A 14,961-nucleotide genomic window follows, 5' to 3' on the forward strand; every position below is an offset into this window, starting at 1 on the left:
CAAGTCCCTATTGATCCTCTAATGAACAACTGGTTTGTGATCCAATCACCAAATCAAACTCTCTCAGCCCATTGAAAGGGTGGGGCCCCTTGTTCAAGACCTGGATTCAGTACTTGAGAGAACAACCTTTCTTCTATCCCTAAACCGGGTAGATGAGAACTTCTTCTTGCACCCTATGTCCCCAACTATCTATCCGGTCTTACCCCTGAAATAAGAGTTTTATTGAGCCAGCACTGTTGAGCCAACCCTCAACTATGCAAATCTAAGGGCAATCCTGAATAAACAGGAGTTCATAGTTAGCTCAGGATTAGATTGAGTTACCTAGGTCATCTAGGTGAAATAGTCAGTCTTAAATAGTAAACAACATTATAAAGTAAGAGTGACTTATTTCATGGTCCGAATATTATGCAAACTCATTGCATAGGACGCCCCCACTTCTCATGTCATAACATGTACGAATTACGATCACATCGTATGTAGCACTTTACAACTCTTTGTAACAACTACAGAGTAGGCCGCATCCAATGGTGTTACCAGAATAAGGTACCCAACCTCATTCATGTACCATAGATCATTTTGACTATTTACTCGAACCCGGTCCACTCTTATGTCTCCACATAAAGTTCAAGTACTCATACAATAGTCATGGGTCTTAGTATATTAGATTTAGACTTTCATACAATTTATGAGATCAATAACAAGTATATTGATAATAGAAAATGTTTATCATTCTACAAACTGCGAGTTTTCAGGACATAAAACCTAACATAGTAAAACTCTCGGGCGCGCGATTGTTTAGAAAGAGCTAGATGATCGTTTAGATAATTCTATGCAATCGTTTAGGAAACGCGCGCATGTACACGATCATTTAGTAAACTTTGAGCTGTCGTGTATGCTCTCGGTTTGCTATGCGATAGGCAGTGTACTAATCGATGAGCGAATATCTGATCTCTTGCAAAATGAAAACAATTTTCATTTTATCCTTCAGTTACGAAAACTTGATGCAACCTTCCACTAACTCATTCGATTACGGAGAAAAAACTGCAAACAACTATCCAATAATTTTTTAAATTAAAAAATAAATATAACCATATATATTTATAACCAATAGTTTAATATCACATCATATGCAATATATTAACCATAGTCCTTTTCTCCTCTACTAGATATAAATCATATTTATATCATTTTCCTTCAATTAATGTATCTCATACATCATGTCAACCATATCATATATAATTGACTAATTCAATCATATCATATATAATCGAACTCCCTGTTGTCAATTTGAACACTTCAAATTAACCCAAAAACTGATTGATCCATTGAACTACCAAGAGGACCTTATGGACCTATGGCTCGAAGCTCCAACGGTACATGAATAGATGACTAAACTCTTTAGCCATGAATTCCATCATTAGTTAACTGTCAGGCATTCCACTAAAAACCAACAATTGCACTCTTCTCACCACAGATATATTTCTGTGTCCATCGGATATAACCAATCAACAGTACGATAACCCTTCACAGATGCTCGTAAGTACAGTTGGGTCAATTTATCGTTTTGCCCTTGTAGTTACATCTAACTCTTTAAGTAATGAACAATACAACATAGTAGGCCATGAGAAGGTGTGTGGTGCCATGTCGTTCAAGCCTCGGAATCAGCCCTTAAGGGAGCAATCTATCTACTTACCCCTGCTTCGAGGAAGAAGTGAATTCCATCTTGTGTAGCTGAGTTCCCAGCTCCCAAATCAGACGAATCCCAAAAGTGGTATGTTTGAGTCTGCGATCTGGCCACTCACAACATGCAAATCAAAGGACCGCCCTCAAAGGCAAGAGTTCCCAACTCACTCAGGATTGAGGTCATGTTACCTATGGTCATCTTAGTGAAGTGAAGTCTCTATCATGAACGACGTTATATAACGAGACTATAACACTTCGTGGTCCAGTCTTATACAAACTCCTTTATGTAGGACGCCCCTGCTTGTATATCTCCATATGAATGATCAGGATCAGACCATCTGTAGTAAGTCACAACACTTGTAACTATTTTACAAAGCAGGCTGCATCCGTAGCGTTACTAGGATAAGGTATCCCTCCTATATCCATATACTACAGACCATTTTGGTTATCACTTAAGGCATGATCTACCTGTATGTCTCCATATACATGCTTAAATTACAACGACAACCAGGGATCTTAGTTTATTGGTTTGTGGTAAAACAATTAAAACATCTAATGTTCCATAGACAATAGTGAAGAAAAATATCATATATTATTACATCACAAGCAAATTCAATACTGTGTTTACAAACTACAGGACCCAACGAGAATTTAGGGCATCAACCCCAACAGTCTGGACTAGGGTAAGTGGGAGATTTGTACTGGGTGCATGTATGCCCTACTTTATTATTTGTGTACTTTGTATTTTGATTATATTGTACACCCCACTAGCTTTAGGTCAAATGTGAGATTGTTGGGGTCGATGCCCTAAAATCTCGTAAGGTCCTATAGTTTGTAAACATTATTGAACAAACTCATTGTGTATTTAATAAAATATATAATATTTTATCCATTGTCTATAAAATATATGATATTTTAGTTGTATATGATCTGTAGTAGATGGATAAGGTTGGGTACCTTATCCTGGTGACACTACGAGTATGACCTACTTTGTAGGTGTTAAAATTGTTATAAAGTGTTACAAATTATCTGATCCTAATCATTCATTTATAGACATGCAAGCGGGGATATTCGATACAAAGGAGTTTATATAAGACCGAACCACGAAATGTTTAGTCTCACTATAAAACACCGTTCATAATAGAGACTTACATTTTACCAGGATGACCATAGGTAACATGACCTGAATTGCCTATGAGGGCGGTTCTTTGATTTGTATGGGTGAGAGTGGCCAGATCGCCGACTCAACAAGCCAACCATTTTAGGGATTCGTCTAATTAGGGAGTTGGGAACACAACTACACAAGATGGAATTCACTCATTCCCCGGGGTAAGGGTAAGTAGATAAATTTCTCCCTTAAGAGCTGATTCCAAGTCTTGAACAATGTGGCGCCACACCCCCTCCTGGCCTGAGAGGGGTTTAGTCATAGTTGGACTATAATCTATTGTTCATTAGAGGGATCAGGGGTACTTAAGGAGTTAGATGTAACTATAGGGGCAAAACGGTAATTTGGCCTAGCTGTACTTACGAGCAATTTGTGAAGGGTCATCGTACTGTTGATTTGTTATATCTAATGGACATAGAAATATATCTGTAGTGCGAAGGGTACAGCTGTCGATTTTTAGTGGAGTATCCGACAGTTAACGAATGGTGAATAATGTAATTAAATAGTTTAATTAATTATTCATGTACCGTTGGAGCTTCAAACTACAGATCCATGAGGTCCCCTTGATAACTCAATAGGATTAATTGAGAATCAGTTTTTGGATTAATTTGAATTGTTTAGATTAGTAGAGGGATTTAATTATATATGATATAATTAAGTTGATTCAATTATATGTTATATAATTGTCATAATGTATTTGATACATTATAGCTCAATGAGAGGAAATAAATATTTGAATGAAATTCAAATATAGTTTCTATGAATTAGATTCATAGTTGTTAAATTTAATATAAATATGATTTATATTAAGTGTCATATAAAAGAGAAAAGAAACTATATTTTATATTGTATGTGATATAATATTAAAACTATAGGTATGTTATATTTGATATAACATATAATTTAATATATATATATATATATACACACACACACACAAATATGATAACTATGTAATATGATAAGTTAGTTATCATATTTATATTTATATTAGTATTATTTTAATAATAAGGGACTGAGTTACAACTCCCTTCCCCTTCTTTTCTCTCCACCCACGTAAATGGGTGGTGGTGCGTGTACACGATCGTTTAGACAAACACTTGAAGTTGTCGTGTAGTTTCTCATGAGCTAAACGATTGGTTGTGTACTCAAATGATGCGATTCAACAATGCTTTTTCAAAATGAAAACATTTTTCCTTTTATCCTTCAATTATGAAAACTGAATACAACCTCCCACTTTCACGCACGATTAAGGAGAAACCACCAACAATTATCTCATAATTGTTTTAATTATAAATAAATATAATAACTAACTTATCATATTATACTTATAAGTTTTAGTTTTAATATCACATCATATGCAACATTTAAACCATAGTTCTTTTCTTCTTTACTTGATATAAATCATATTTATATCATTTTCCTCCAATTAATGTATATCATACATCTCAACTATATCACACATAATTGAACCAGTTTAATTATATCATATATAATCAAACTCCCTCTTATCAATTTGGACACTTCAAACTGACCCAAAAACTGATTCTCAGCTTGAATCCATTGAGCTACCAATGGGACCTTATAGACTTGTAGCTTGAAGCTTCAACAGTACGTGAATAGCTGACTAAACTCTTTAGTCACGAGATCCACTATCTGTTAACTGTCGAGCACTCCATTAAAGACCGACAGTTGCACTCTTCTCACCACAGATATATTTCTGTGTCCATCGGATATAATTAGTCAGTAGTACGATAACCTTCACAGATGCTCGTAAGTACAACCAAGTCAATTTACCGTTTTGCACCTATAGTTACATCTAACTCCTTAAGTACAACTGATCCCTTTAATGAACACATCATAGTCCTACTATGAGTGGACACCTCTTGGGCCATGAGAAGGTGTGTGGCGCCACATCGTTCAAGCCTCGGAATTAGCCCTTAAGGGAGTAATCTATCTACTTACCCCTACTTCGGGGAATGAGTGAATTCTTTCTTGTGTAGCTGAGTTCCCAGCTCTCCAATCAAACGAACCCCTAAAGTGGTAGGTTTAAGTCGGCGATCTGGCCACTTGCACCCATGCAAATCAAAGGACCTTCCTTAAAGACAGAAGTTCCCAACTCACTCAGGATTAAGGTCATGTTACCCATGGTCATCCTAGTGAAATGAAGTCTTTGTCATGAACGACATTATACAACGAGACTAAACACTTCGTGGTCTAGTCTTATACAAACTCCTTTATATAGGACACCCCCACTCGTATATCTTCACATGAATGATCAGGATCAGACCATTTGTAGCACGTCACAACATTTGTAACTATCTACAAAGTGGGTCATATCCGTAGTGTCACCAGAATAAGGTTTCCTTCCTATATCCATATACTACAGACCATTTTGGTTATCACTTAAGGCATGATTCACTTGTATGTCTCCACGTACATGTTTAAGTTACAATGACAACTAGGGATCTTAGTTTATTGGTTTGTGGTAAATGCAAATAAAACATATCATGTTTCATAGACAACAGTGAAGAAAATATCTCATATTATTACATCACAAGCGTTTGTTCAATACAAGTGTTTACAAACTACAGGTCCCAACGAGAGTTTAGGGCATTAACCCCAACAATATTTGATATAACATATAATTTAATATATATATATATATATATATGATATGATAAGTTAATTATCATATTTATATTTATATTATTATTATTATTTTAATAATAAGGGAGGGAGTTACAACTCCCTTCCCCTTCTTTTCTCTCCACCCACGTAAGTGAGTGGTGGTTATTTTTTCGAAAGTAGAAATGAAAAAGTTTCTTCTTCTTCTTACTAAGGCTGTTGGATGATTTTGACAATAAGAAAAAAAACGATAGAAGAGTTCTGTGTATTTTGAGTTTTGAGAGAGTTCTCAATCTTTCCTCATCTCCATTAAGCTTTCCCTCATAACCAAAATAGCCAGAGCCCACCACTTCTGAGTTCTCACCCAGGGAATATCAAGGAAACATTTGTGGTAGAGTTCGTTCTTGTTCGAGGTTAATCTTGAAGAAAGTCTTTAAGTTGTTTGTGAACTGTTCGAGAAAAAAAAACGTGAAGAAAGGTCTTCAAAGGTGAGGTTTTCTGAAACATTTTTCACTAGCATGTTGTAATTTAGAATTAAATGCATATCTTGTTTATTGTTTACTGTAAATTTTGTATTCAATGAAAATGGAATTTGGTCGATCCGCTTCCGCTCAAGGTTCTCTTCCCCAAAGAGTTCCTTCACAGGTATTTTACATCCTTTAGGGATTTTCATGTAGATTTCATTTTCCAGAGATTCATATAGATATGTTGTGATTGTTGGATCTTATGCCCTAAAACTCGTAGATAGTAAATGTAACATTTGATCAATTATTAATAAAGTGTTATCGATGTTTATTACAATAAATAGTTATTGTTTATCTTGTATTTATCTTGCCTAAATAATCCTAATCCAATAAACTAATATCCTAGACTGTTGTATGAATCTTGAACTGTATATAGAGACATACAGGGATCAGTGTTCAAGATACAGTCTAAAGGGTCTATGGTATATGGATAAGGCTGGTACCTTATCCTGGTGACACTATGGATACGATCCACTTTGTATTTGATACAAGTGCAATGATCCAACACGTTTGTATAGGGGACATGCAAGTGGAGGTATCCTATGTAATGAGTTTGCATAAGACTGGACTACGAAAAAATAACTACTAGATGTAACTTCGCTGACTAGTCATATTTTTATTTCATTAAGATGACTTAAGCAACTTAGTCTTAATCCTGAGTGAGTTATATTCTCCTGTTCACAAAGGATTGTCCTTTGATTTGTATAGGTGAGAGTGGCTAGTTTGCCGACTCAATAAGCCTACCATTTTGGGAACAAGACCGAGCGAGGAGCTGGGAACATAATTTCATGAGATGGAATTCACTTCTTCTGGACTTTAAGAGTAAGTAGATGAGTGTTCCCTTAAGTGGTGTCTTCGAAACTTGAAGAAAGAGTCCTACCCTCTCACTGGTTTGAGAGGGTTTCTGTTTGATGGTTGGACCACAAACAGGATGTTCATTAGAGAAGCACTGGTACTTAAGGATGTAAAGATAACCGAGGGGTAAAACGGTAATTTAACCAAGTTGGTATTATGAACACTCGTAAAAGACTAACTTGTTGTCATTGGTCAATATCCATGGACACATAAATATATCTGAAGTGGAAAGAGTGCAATTGTGGGCCTATAGTGAAGTGTTCCCACAGTTAACGAATATTGATTAACTTGGTTAATGAGTTTAACCAATTAATCTCATATCGTTGGAACTTCTGATTTGTAGATCCATTAGGTCCACCTGGTAGCTGATAAAGGGTATTGAGGTAATTAAAGTCATTTGAAATATTCAAATTTACTAAGGGAAAGAATATAATGTATGGTGATATATTATAAATTTATTTTGAATTTGAATCAAAATTAATTTATGAGAGGAATAAATATTTGAAGGGGTTCAATCATTAAATTTAATATAAACAGAATTTATATTAAAACTATAGGTTAAAATTAATACGCATTAGATGCACATTAAAACTATAGGTAATATGAGAGAAAAATAATTGAATGTGATTCAATTATAAGGAGAAATTAAATATGTGATATTTAATTTAATGATTAATTAATTATTAAATTTAATTAAATTAATTGAATTAAAATTATACATTATGAGAGAGGATGTATTAGAATATGATTCTAATGCACATTTAATTAAATATGAGATAGTTATTATTATTAGTTAATTTGATTAATTAATAATTATTTGATTTATTTTAATAAATTAAATTTTTATTTAATTTATTTTTTAAATTAAATTAATTTATTACTATTTAATTAATTTAATTTAATTTATTAAATAAATAAAATAATGAATTTAAATTTTAAAAAATTAGTATAAAAAACTTCCCAATATGGGGAGTTATATAGGAGTAAGAGGGGAACTTTCTTCTATCTCCCTCATCTTTCTCAAAAACAGTTATGTCAGGATCACAAAATTGTTTTTCTCTCTGACTTTTAATCTTTTGAGATTTTCCTCTGTAGAAAATTTCCTCCAAGGTTCTCACCTCCTTCACCTCTGTAGAAAAAAGAATACTAGTAAAACCATTTTGGTGGTGTTCACTTGATTTTACAGTAGAGGAATCAAGATCGTAGATCCAAAAATTTGGTAAAGCAAGTCTTCAATGATAGTAAGAGTTTCTAGATTTTATTTCCTCTGTTAGTTTGTTATTAAAATATGAAATGGTCTGAAATTTTTTCCATTGTGCTTAGGATTTCAATCCAGCAGTGACAACATCCATAAGATGCATGTAAAGCTTTTCATATAAAGTCAGACTAATTAAATATTTTAATGTAATAGCATCCACCACAGGAGAATAAGTATCCTCACAATCAATGCCTGGTCTTTGAGAAAATCCTTGTGCAACAAGTCATGCTTTATATCTTGTGACCTCATTATTTTCATTTCTTTTATGTACAAATACCCATTTGTATTCCACGGGTTTTACACCTTCAGGTGTATGGACTACAAGTCCAAAAACCTCACATTTTGAAATTGATTTCAATTCTGTTTGGATGCCTTTTTTCCACTTGAGCCAATTCTTTCTATGACGACATTCTTCAACAAATCTAGGTTCATAATCCTCATTTTCATGGATGATATCGTGGGCAATACTATAAGCAGAAATGTTTTCTATGACCACATCAGTTCTATTCCATCTTTTTCCTGTCATGACATAATTTGTCGAGATCTCATTTTTATCTTCATATATTTGAGTCTTTTCAACATGTTCATCATTAGTCATATCTAGGGTTTCTTCTTGAATGTTGCCATTTTTAGTTGAGTCATTTTGACTATTGATTACTTTTCTTTTTCGAGGATTTTTATCCTTTAAACCTATTGGTCTACCACGCTTCTGGCGTACCGCTGACTCATTAGTTGTAACAACTGGTTGAGTTGGGATTTCAATTCTAAATGGAGCATTTGCAGCTGGAATATATGACTTAGTCACTTTCTTAGTATCTATAAATGCATCTGGCATTTTGTTTATTGTGCTTTGTAAATGAATTATCTTTCAAACTTCCAGTTCGCATTAATTTGTACGAGGATCTAAATGAAACAATAAGGATACATTCGAGGAAATTTCATTTTCCAACTTCTTAATTCCTCCCCTTAATATTGGAAAAGTTGTCTCATTAAAATGAGAAAATTGTGCAGTTAATACATCACTCATCAGGGGTTCAAGATATCTAATAATTGATTGGGAATTAAATCCGATATATATTTTTAATCTCCTTTGAGGTCCCATTTTAGTACATTGTGGTGGGGCAATTGAAACATATACTGCACGACCAAAAATTTGCAAATGAAAAATATTTGGCTCCTGGTCATAAGCTAATTGTACTAGGGAGTACTTATGATAAGATATCAGTCTTATGTGTATAAATGACGTTACATACAAAACAGTGTGACTCCATACAAATATTGGAAGTTTTGCTCTCATAAGTAATGGTCTAGTAATTAATTGTAAACATTTGATAAATGATCATGCTAAACCATTTTGTGTATGAAAATGAGCTACAGGATGCTCAACACTTATCCCAATTTCCATGCATTAATTATTAAATGCTTGGGATGTAAATTCACCAGCGTTATCAAGTCAAATGCTTTTGATTGTATAATCAGGAAACTATGCTCTTAATTTGATTATTTGAGCAAGTAATCTTGCAAATGCAAGGTTTCAACTTTATAATAAACACATTGAAAAAAATCGAACAAGAGAATTTCCATGAGCAGTGGAATGATCGTTCCAAATTTCATTCGTATTTGAACATACACAATTACAGTACACAAACGGAAACTAACAAGCTATGCACGACATGAAATTACAGTATGTTTTTACAAGAGATCAAGGGATAAAATTACACATACCTTTGAAGACTCATCTTCAATACCCTTGATCACGAATGCTCATTCACAGCAAGACGGCAATCACAAACGCTCGAACACTTCGACCGCAACACAGCACGAACACAATGAACTCCAAGACCACGAACATGGCGAACGGCCTCCAATAACCTCGACTATGTCGAGTTGAGTACGACACCACCACAATGGCTACCTTGGTATTCTCGGTGGGAGAATCCATAAGTGTGGGCTCTGTGTGGACTTGGTTAGAGGATGAGACCGGGGGAAGAACAATCGTGTAACAATTGAGCAAGTGGGATATGACAAAGTTTATCGTATAGACGATGCCCAATCGTTTAACAAAAGCTATGCGATCGTTTAGCAAAAGCTTCACAATCGTTTAGCTAATCAACCAGTTGAGTGACTATCGTGTAGTGTCACTCCATGATCGTATAGTCTCTCTTCAGCTATCGTTTAGTGAATCCGATTCACTTGACAGCCACCATGAGAACTTCTAAGAATAGAAATCTCAATTCAACAACTACTAAAATTTAGGAAAACATTTTTCCTATTATCTCACGATTACCATGAAACCACCAATAACCTCCCACTCAATTGGTTATTAGAGAAAAAGAGATAATTATCCAATAATTAATATTATTATAAATATATATGATAACCAACTTACCATAGTATATTTATAACCTATAGTTTTAATATTTCATCTCATGAAATATATAAACCATAACACTTTTTCTATTTCATGGCACTTAATGTAAATGTCATTTACATTAATCCTCCACTTGTTGTATCTCATACATCACACCGATCATATCATATATAATCGAATTCCCTCTTGTCAATTTGAAGATTTCAAATCAACACCAAGAACTAACCCTCAACTTGAATGCATTGAACTACCAAGGGGACCTTATGAACCTATAGCTCGAAGCTCCAACGGTATGTGAATAACTGGCTAAACTCTTTAGTCATGGGATCCCCCATCTGTTAACTGTCAGACACTCCACTAAAGACCAACAACTGAACTCTTTTTACTATAGATATATTATGTGTTCATATCAACCAATCAACAACAATGCGATAACCCTTCAAAGATCGCTCGTAAGTACAGCTGGGCCAATAACCGTTATGCCCCTGTAGTTACATCTAACTCCTTAAGTACCACTGATCTCTCTAATGGACATAAGTTATAGTTCTACTATGACTGAGTCCTCTCTTCCAAAGAGAAGTTATGGTCATTATATTCAAGCCCCAGAATCAGCCCTTAAAGAAGCAATCTATCTACTTACCCTTACTTCAGGGCCCGCCCTCAAAGGCAGGAGTTCCCAAAACACTCAAGATTGAGGTCATGTAACCTATGGTCATTTAGGTGAGATGTAGATCTCCAGTATCAATGACGTTATATAAAAAGACGAATCATCTCATGGTTCGATCTTATACAAACTCTTTGTATAGGACACCCCCACTCGCATGTCTCCACATGAATGGTCAGGATCTACCATCTGTAGTAGTTCACAACACTTGCAAACCTCTACAAAATGGGTCGTATCCATAGTGTCATCAGGATCAGGTATCCCTCCTTAATCCTTATACTATAGACCTATTTAGGTTATCACTTAAGGCTTGATCCACTTGTATATCTCATATACATGCTTAAGTTTACATACAATAACCATGAAGCTTTGTTTATTGGATATGAGTAAATGCCAGAAAAAATAACTCTTATTTTATTCATAACAATGTGTATAGATTACACACTACGAGACTGTGGGAGAATTAAGACCACCAATCCCAATACACACATGTGGCCATCTACTGGATGTATCAATTAAAACCATGAAGTATCTAAATGATCCGTTTTGTGGATTAATAGGTCCACATATGTCACCCTGAATTCATCTTAAAAATGTTGGTGACTCAATTCCCACTTTAGCTGGTGATAGTCTAATAAAAAAAATTTCTTGAGAGCAAGCAACACATGATAATTCATTAGGTTGAAAAATCTTTTGGTTCTTTAATGGATGTCCATGAGAATTTTCAATAATTCTTCTCATCATTATTGACCCAAGATGACCCAATTGATCATGCCAAACATTGAAAATATCTAGATTCATGAACTTGAGGTTTATGGTTGCATATGTTTCTATTACTCGTATATGAGTATAATATAATCTAGAAGAAAAGGAAGATAGGGTTTCCAATATATGTTTTCCATGTGAAACAACAGATATAATATAGAGATATTCTATATTATTTTTATTGTTGGTTTCAACGTGATAACCATTTTCATGTATATCTTTGAAATTCAATAGATTTTTTTTTTTTTTTTGACTTACTAGAGAACAAAACATTATTAATTGTGAATTTTATTCCTCTAGGCAAAATAGGGTTTCCAAAACCTTCAATTAAGTTTGTAGAACCTGATATTGTATTGACATTTTCTTCAAGCATTGTCAATTTTGAAAAATATTTTTTACTTTTAAGTATTGCGTGCGTAGTTGCACTATCTGTCAAGCATAAGTTTTCATTTTTCATTTTTGAGTCAGTAAAAATATAAGAAATGTCCATGATTTTTCATTATTAAAAAAATAAGTCTCAAATCAAAATTAACTTGTAAATGTAAAAAAGAAAATAAGAAAAAAGAAAAAAAAAACTAAAACATAATTTAATATTAGTTTTGAACATTATCAAAATTAAAAGGAAGTATTTGCTACTCTTTGAATGTCATCAATTTTCTCTTCAGGAGACTCAAAAAAGTCAACAACATCCAAATGTGTCATGTTTGAAGGGTCAAATACATCATTTTGATATGCAAAGTTTTCTTCCCCATTTTTCCCTTTCTCCTTCAATGAGGCATGATAGAGATCAACTAAGTGTTTGGACGTACGCCAGGTACGAGACTAATGTCCCTTCATACCACATCGAAAAGCATTGATTTTCAACATGTTTAAAGCTCTTATTTTGTGGAGCTTTCCCTCTATGGTCATCAATATTTGTGGTTTTCTTGAAATCTAAATGATTATTGCCACGAAAAGAATAATTATTTCTTCCTCTACCGCAATCACGACCTCGACCATGACCATGACCACGACCTCGACTTCGACCATGATTATTTGAAATTACAACATTCGCTTCAGAAAATGGTATTGTTCCAGTTGGTCGAGATTCATAGTTTTTCATTAATAGCTCATTGTTTTGTTCAGTCATGAGAAGACATGATATAAGTTTAGAATACTTTTTAAAACCTCTTTCTAAATATTGTAACTGCATGAGCATATTCAAGACATGAAATGTTGAAAATGTCTTCTCTAACATATCTTTATCAGTAATTTTTTCTCCGTATAACAACAATTTTGAACTAATTTAAATAACATGGAATTCTAATCACTTACTGATTTAAAATCTTGCAACCTTAGGTGCATCCAATGATAACGAGCTTTAGGAAGAATTACTATTTTTTTTATAATCGTACCTTTCTTTTAAACTTTGTCAGAGGACATGAGGATCTTTTATCATAAGATAATCAATCTTTAGTCCCTCATGAAGAAGATGTCGAAGGAAAATCATAGCTTTTTCTTTTTTTGACTTGAAGTCTTATTTCCTTCTTTAATCGTTTCTCCAAGATTCATGGCATCCAAATGAATTTTAGCATCAAGCACCCATGATAAATAATTGTTTCCATTGATATCTAGAGCTAGAAACCCTAATTTGGTAAGACTTATCATTGTAAAACTATAACAAAGAAATGTACTTATATTAGAAATTTAATAAACAAATCAATCATACTAAAACAATGTAGGTAATTATTAGAACATGTTGTATTATGTTTTTAAAGTATATATCCAATATAAAGAACCTGCTCAATATATATATGTATCATAAACATGATATTCATATATATAAATAATAATAACAAACGACATAATACAAAATGATTCAAAACATACATTTCAATGGACCATTAAAGTTATAAACATATAATAATATATAGCAATATACCAATCCTTTTAATTAAATTATCAAGTAATGAAAATTCAAATGTGCATATTTTATCCACATATTGATGATACTTCAAATAAATAAATTGCAATATATGCTCATAGGAAAAAAACGATTGACAACATGCTTAGACAAAAGTGGTATAACTATTTAGATCAATGCTATGAATGACACAATTTGCAAGTTTATGTAAAATAAGAAAAATATCTCATAGAAAATGAACAATGCAACATATTATTCACATACATGAACAAAAACATAAATCATAAAGAAAAATAAATCCAATCATGGAATTATTGTAAACAAATTATAATTTTGCAAGTAAATTATATCAATAAGAAGAACATGTTAATAAGTAGGGAAGTAAATAATAACAGAAAGAAAACACAAGGAAAAAAAGAAGAATATCCAAAAGGTGAGTCACCAAATCTATTATAAATTGGTTGGAAAATATTCCAACACCTCCAACCGAAATCAGCCATTTGTACCATTCTTTTATTCTTTTTGTATTATTTTATACCCACAATTATAGGCCACTATATATAAAAAGGAAGAGTTAATACACCCAAAACAGAGCAAGGAATACAAACAAAATATTCTTCCAAAATCTCAGATTGTCATTCTTCAACTTGATATCAGAGTTCCATGGCCAACGCCACCCTCACCAGAAGTTCTTCCTCCACTGAACCAGTGAAGTTCAGTACACCACCACTGAATCAACTACTCAACCAGCTCATCACCACAAAACTTGAACGAGGCAACTTCATGTTGTGGAAGACTCTTGCCCTGCCCATTCTACGCAGCTACAAACTTGAAGGACATCTCTCGGGGCAGAACCCCTGTCCTCTAATGTTCGTCCAAACAGCCCCGATCAGCAACGCCTCCGAAGTAACCTCCAGCTCCCAAGTGGTCAGTGATGACAATGTAAGTTCGTCAGTAAAGAGAAGCCTGAATCCCCAATATGAAGCATGGCTGGCCGTCGACCAACTATTGCTAGGATGGTTGTACAACTCAATGGCTCCAGACGTTGTGGTCCAACTCATGGGATATGAGAATGCTAAAGAACTTTGGGAAGCCATCCAAGAGTTGTTTGGTGTTCAATATAGAGCTGAAGAAGATTACCTATG

Source organism: Benincasa hispida, chromosome 7 (assembly GCF_027475165.1).
Source record: "Benincasa hispida cultivar pf3 chromosome 7, pf3_genome.v1.1, whole genome shotgun sequence".
Taxonomy (NCBI): Eukaryota; Viridiplantae; Streptophyta; class Magnoliopsida; order Cucurbitales; family Cucurbitaceae; genus Benincasa; species Benincasa hispida.